The 6,514-nt window shown below is 34.6% G+C and overlaps 1 long non-coding RNA gene across 1 annotated transcript; it reads left to right on the forward strand.

The window, feature by feature from the left end:
• Positions 1–5,140: 5,140 nt before the first annotated feature.
• LOC131804408 (uncharacterized) lies at positions 5,141–6,060 on the forward strand. Its single transcript, XR_009343118.1, has 2 exons — positions 5,141–5,786; positions 5,859–6,060. It is a non-coding gene; the product is annotated as an uncharacterized LOC131804408 (long non-coding RNA).
• The last annotated feature ends 454 nt before the right edge of the window (positions 6,061–6,514 follow it).

Below are 6,514 nucleotides of genomic sequence, written 5' to 3' on the forward strand. Positions count from 1 at the left end.
GACTATTTTGTTTGCAGTTTTCTGTAGAAATTTTAACTCGTGGACCAAATGCGTACCTCGAATGAGAGAGAAAACAAAATTTGGCTTTCCTTTTCACTGCAAATTTCAGATCATTAAGCTCGTCTCGAAAGAGAAAACAAACACATAAATCATAAAACATATGACCTTCGCCTTAACAAGGCAAAACTCAAAAATTCAGCCGAGCCTGGCTGTGGGATTTGAACCGCGGACCTCGGTGTGCAGCCAACTAGAAGTTGCCGTCTCTACGTTCAGAGCCATTAACCCGTCTTCCTAAAGCAGCACTAAAACAAGTGTATGCATTGGAAGCAATGTAGTTGTTGTGGACAAAAAATCCATCACTACAAAAACAAAAAAAAAAAAAAAAAAAAACAAAAAAAAAAAAAAACAAAAAAAAAAAAACTTTGCTGTGAAAAAGATCTGCCAATAGAACTTGAGTCGAACCTGGAGAGTTTCTAGTGTATAATTCGCATATGCTAATTTGCAATATGTTCGAAATATATACTACTTTCCAGAGAACGGCCCTTGTAAGCCATCATCCACACCAAATATGCCTGATGAGCCGCTTAACCAACGGCGAAACGCGTCGCATAGTGGTGAGTGTGTGATAGTGTCTATCTGGCTTTCCTTTTCACTGCAAATTTCAGATCATTAAGCTCGTCTCGAAAGAGAAAACAAACACATAAATCATAAAACATATGATCTTCGCCTTAACAAGGCAAAACTCAAAAATTCAGCCGAGCCTGGCTGTGGGATTTGAACCGCGGACCTCGGTGTGCAGCCAACTAGAAGTTGCCGTCTCTACGTTCAGAGCCATTAACCCGTCTTCCTAAAGCAGCACTAAAACAAGTGTATGCATTGGAAGCAATGAAGTTGTTGTGGACAAAAAATCCATCACTACAAAAACACAAAAAAAAAAAAAAACTTTGCTGTGAAAAAGATCTGCCAATAGAACTTGAGTCGAACCTGGAGAGTTTCTAGTGTATAATTCGCATATGCTAATTTGCAATATGTTCGAAATATATACTACTTTCCAGAGAACGGCCCTTGTAAGCCATCATCCACACCAAATATGCCTGATGAGCCGCTTAACCAACGGCGAAACGCGTCGCATAGTGGTGAGTGTGTGATAGTGTCTATCTGGCTTTCCTTTTCACTGCAAATTTCAGATCATTAAGCTCGTCTCGAAAGAGAAAACAAACACAAAAATTTACTTTCGTTTGAATGTACATACGCCATTCAACATTGTAGTTTTCATTCATAATTTTCAGTCTTCCCAAAAATTTTTAAAATTTCATTAAATTTTTCTATTTATAATTTTTAAATGTCATAATTTATTTTTTCGATAAATGCTCTCATTTGTTAGGGATGGGACATATTTTTTCGTTGTTCTGAGAGTGATTTGATTTGAACAACGTACAAATATGAGTGTTCGCTCAGGAAATTTTGTGTAAGGCCTGAACCTTCGTGATTGACTTGCTCGAGTAAGTATGATTCTTGATTACCACCGATTCATTTGAGAGTTGCAGAAGGTAAGTGCCATTGAGAAACTCAGTTTTCCCATTCAATTCAATCAAACCCCTGTAGTTTGTCATGTAGATAACGTTGTCTGTCAATAACGTTACGATTTCTTCTTGATAACCTGGTTCGTCTTCTGCCCAAGCTCTTCATTAATTCTGTATTGTTCATTATTATTTATGATGATATTTTCTCGGCTCCGTAGTATATTGTTCCAGTCTGTTGAATCGGGACTTCCAGCAAGCCATTTCCACGCTGATCCGATCCAATCTATTGACCTAAGCGTTCTTCTTTGTACATTCATCAACTCATTAAGACGTTCCTGCATCTGCAATATATGGTATAAGATGAATTCCTTGTTTTTACTCGGCGGGATGTGTCGTTCAATAAGAGATGAGATATTTGCTGCAGCATCCATGTATTGTTCCAAGTTGATGACATGTATTATCTTGAAGTTACCATTGACTATCCATCCATTACCAATTTTTAATGAAACCAGCGATGTTTTGTACTGGTAGATTTGTAAACCGTTTATAAAACCAATCAGGTTGAATGCAATGAGGAAAAATGACCCGAGATGCATAACCATAAAGAAATATAATTTCTGGAAATAGTATAAGGTAATTATGTCAATAGGGATGAGGCGGTGATATGACTATGAAATGTGTTAATGATAATTAGTTAAATTTAGATTTTTGTATATGAAATATATATATATATATATATATATATATATATATATATATATATATATATATATTTCAATTTTTTAAACACAAGTTTTTTTTAGAAATTGATTAGTTGAATCATTGTAAGTTGAATACTATATTTTACAGTTAAATGAAAAAAAAAAAAAAAAAAAAAAAAAACAGACAGCGCTAAATGGTTTGAGAGTTTTACGTTCATTAAGAATATTTATACTTTGTTGGTCCTAACATAATTATTTCGAGGAGTTACCAAGCGAATGACATGTACAAATCACAGAATTGCGATGATTAAAGGCATCCAAAAAGTTGATAATTTGGTAAAACATGGTAACCCTATGAATTTATTTTTTTGTTTTTTTCCCGAAAAATCGTACTTATTGAGTATACATATGAAAAATTAAGGTGTATTTAAGGAAAGAATGTGTGGATATTCCAAAAAAAAACAATAATATTGACATTTATAAATTTTGTCCCCGAATTCAGAATGTCCTCAAATAATTCGCAGCCCTGATGAGAATTCGGGGACAGACCTCAAATACCGAAAATGTCCCCAGAAAGATCGCTGTATCCAAACTTTGTCCTTGAATGGTTCTCCTCACATATATATATATATATATATATATATATATATATATATATATTTTTTTTTTTTTTTTTTTTTTTTTTGATGCGATTATATTTTTTTTGATGCAACTATGCAGTAATATGTGAGATTTCTTTATGAGCCAGAATATGGATAGTTCCTTGGTTTACTTTGAACGCTAAATAATGATCTAATACCATGCTGCCGTCGCATCTGTAGCCCGTGATGCAACTCGCCAGACCATGGTTTAGTGCATCATCCGGAAGCTAACCGATCTGAGCTCATTTACTTATATTTTTTTGCATTGTGTATACAATTTTTACATTTATTCATTCTTTCTTTTCTTTGTGTTATTTCTTTCATATTATCTTTTTTTTTAAAGAGCAAAGAGATACATTTAGTTTTGGAAACTGACCTTTTTCTCGAACGTACCATGGGGACTTCGTATTGGTCCGGTTTAGTCGGGAGCAAGCATGCCTCCCCCAACCTACTGGGGTACGATTTATCCATCCCACTTACAGGAAAGCTCTAGTTAATGGTAGTTATCCTCAACTATTCATTATTGTCTTATGTTCATAATTCTCAATGGATTCGTACAATTTGTTCCATTTTATTTTTTTCCTCAATGGGCTCATACAATTTTTTTAATTCTCAATGGACTCGTACAATTTGTTCCATTTTACTTTGTTCCATTTTATTTTATTCATTTTTAATACGTAATCTTTTTTGTACTTATATGCAAGATGTATACTTTACGTGAACGAAACAAAAAGGATCAAAAATAATTATAAAGTTAGATTTTTCTTTGGACTTTTTCTATTCAAATCTTTTATATGTTCTTTGTGAATACTTCGTCCACTCCTTGTCAACACCGTTACTCTATTGTCTTTTTCAACTATTTCTTTTCTATATAGCGCTTTGTTTTTCCCTTTGATGGTTTTAATAGCTACATATATACTATCTCCTTTTCTATATTTTTTTGGGCACTGCCTTTTTTATTCATTTTTGCATTGCGATTTGCCATGTGTTTTTTAAGTAACTGCCTGAGGTCCGTATTAACTTTCTTTTGTTCAGATAAAAGATTTGCATAATTCGCTTTGCCATTTCTATTAAAAAATAAGTCACATGGTCTTTTCTTTTTTGTTGAATGGATAGTATTATTGTATCTATCTACACATACTTCAATTAATTCTTTTACTGATAGATTCGGATATTCAACTCTTAGACATCTATAAATTTCAATTATTGTTGAATGTAGTCGTTCAAACTGCCCGTTTACTTCACTTCTTTGTACCGGCGTTAGATATAATTTAATACCCAGGGATTTGATTAATGATTCAATCAAGGGGCTTAGGAAGCTACGTTCATTATCAGTAACAAGAATTTTTGGCACTGTGAAATAATGCAAAACTTTAATTATTTTTTTCTGTACTTGGACCAACGATGTATCCTTAATAGCAAAGAATTTAGCGAATTTGGTAAACTTGTCTATACAAGTAATGAATTTTTGTTCCTGAATTTCCATGATGTCCATGTGGAGGATTTTGCAAGGAAATTTAGGATCAGGTGTTTCTTGACGATGTATTTGTGGAGGTTTTCTGTCGTACTTGCATCTATTACAAACGTCACAGCTAGCAACGTATTTCCTGATGTTAGCGCGCATATGCGGAAAGTAGAATTGCTCTAAAATTTGTTCACCATTTTCTCTGGGATTACGATGAGCTCTTCTATGTTCGGTTTCTATTATTTCGAATTGACGTTCTTTTGAAGTTATATCTGTAACTAGTTTCTGAGCAATTCTCACTTTATATTTTGAGAAATGATCGATATAAACTTCTTGTAAGTCACCAAGAAGACCTTCTGATGCTTTTATTCCGTTAAGGATATTTGGTCGAAGTTTTTACTAGAGCAGGGTTATAAGTTTTTCCTGAGACCAATTTTTCGAGGAAATGAAATGTCTAGTATACCCACGGTGTGGTTCTTCGATCGCTGTCATGTCCATTCCCATTCTTAATATAATCTGATTCCTAAAGACGTTTATAGGTACCTCCACATGGGGTATCAAGTCAGAGGCATCTTGTTCTGCACTGTGAACTGTTGCCATTGATGAAAGATCATCTTCTCGACCCTCTGAAGCAGTTAGAGTTTCATCTGAGTTCGTGCTCATTCCCTCCCTCGCCGTTTCAGTAGAAGCGTGATATAAATGATGTGAAGCGGTATTTAACATTGAAAGAGCATCAGCCACATAGTTTGATTTACCAGGTTTATAAATCAACTCGTGGTTATATTCCTCTATACGTGCCTTCCACCGTTTTAATTTGGCATTAAAATTCCTATTCCCTAGTGCAAACGTCAAAGGCTGATGATCAGTATAGATCCTGATTTTCTTTGCCCCGTATAAGTAATTTCTGAGATTATCAAGGGCCCATACAATGGCCAGCATCTCTTTCTCGTTCGTGGCATAGTTTTCCTCAGTTTTATTGAGAGACCGAGATATGTATGCTATGGGTTTATCCTTTCCCACTTCGCCTTGTGACAGAACGGCACCTAACGCGGTATTAGAGGCATCCGTTGTTAAGTTAAAAGGCTTCTCAAAGTCAGGGAAAGATAGTAGCTCTGCTGTAGTTAACATAGATTTCAGTCTATCGAAAGACTTTAAGGACTCGTTATTTACAGCCTGTTCCACGATATCGAAAGAACACGTTCGCAAAACTTTTACACGACAAACAGCTGATTTCCGTTCCACTAAAATCCATCAGAACGAAAATTTGCACGAAAATCAAAGCGAACGAAAACGTAAGCATTTCAGTGTAATTTTGCGTTCCACTATCTTTTTTCTTTCGTACGCATGCGAACACAAATGTCAAAATCAGTCACTTGTGTGTTTGCTGTCGAATGATAAAAATTAGTGAAAATTGTTTTAACATAAACATTCCTTGATTGAAAATGGAAAGAAAAATGTAAGTAAAAATAATAAATGCAATTTAATCTGTGAACAACAAACATATTTTTTTTTATTTTCTCAATTCCAGCACGAAAAAACTACACAGCTGCGGGCACTAGTTGAGTATATGGAGGAGAATCCTAAGTTCGCCAGAGGAGTGCCAATCCCTTGAAGACCACTGGAAGACACAAACCTAGAAAAATTCATTTTTTATTATTTCAAAAATGTAAAAATACAATCATACTTACTGGTTGTTAGGTACTTCAAATAAATTCGAAGCATCTCTTAAATGCCTCCATCCATAAAAAATAGGGCTACAGAAATATTCATTTTTTTTATTTTTTAAGAACACAAATAGTTTGAACACAATCACTAGAAATTTTATTTTGTTTGTTTATTTACAATTTGTTTGTTTACAACTGAACTGTCAGTTGAGACAGAGCCACTGCTGCTTTTTCGCGTTTAAATTAGACATTTGGCGCTTTTTTTGCCTTATTTCGCGATTAATTTTTCCAAATAATATTTAGCAACACTGAATGACGTAAGGTTATGCGAAAGAAGGAACGAAAGTTAGTGGAACGCATTCTTATACGAAAGTGAGTGAGTAGCCTTCGTTCGCACAAATTTTCTTTCGAGATCGTGGAACAGGCTGTTAGTGTAATTGGCACCTTTTTGGATTGACTGGCTTTTACTTGGGCATATTGCCTCTTGTAAGATTTGTAAGGGGTTTTGCGACTTTAGCAT

Source organism: Musca domestica, unplaced genomic scaffold (assembly GCF_030504385.1).
Source record: "Musca domestica strain aabys unplaced genomic scaffold, Musca_domestica.polishedcontigs.V.1.1 43, whole genome shotgun sequence".
In the NCBI taxonomy this organism is placed as follows: domain Eukaryota; kingdom Metazoa; phylum Arthropoda; class Insecta; order Diptera; family Muscidae; genus Musca; species Musca domestica.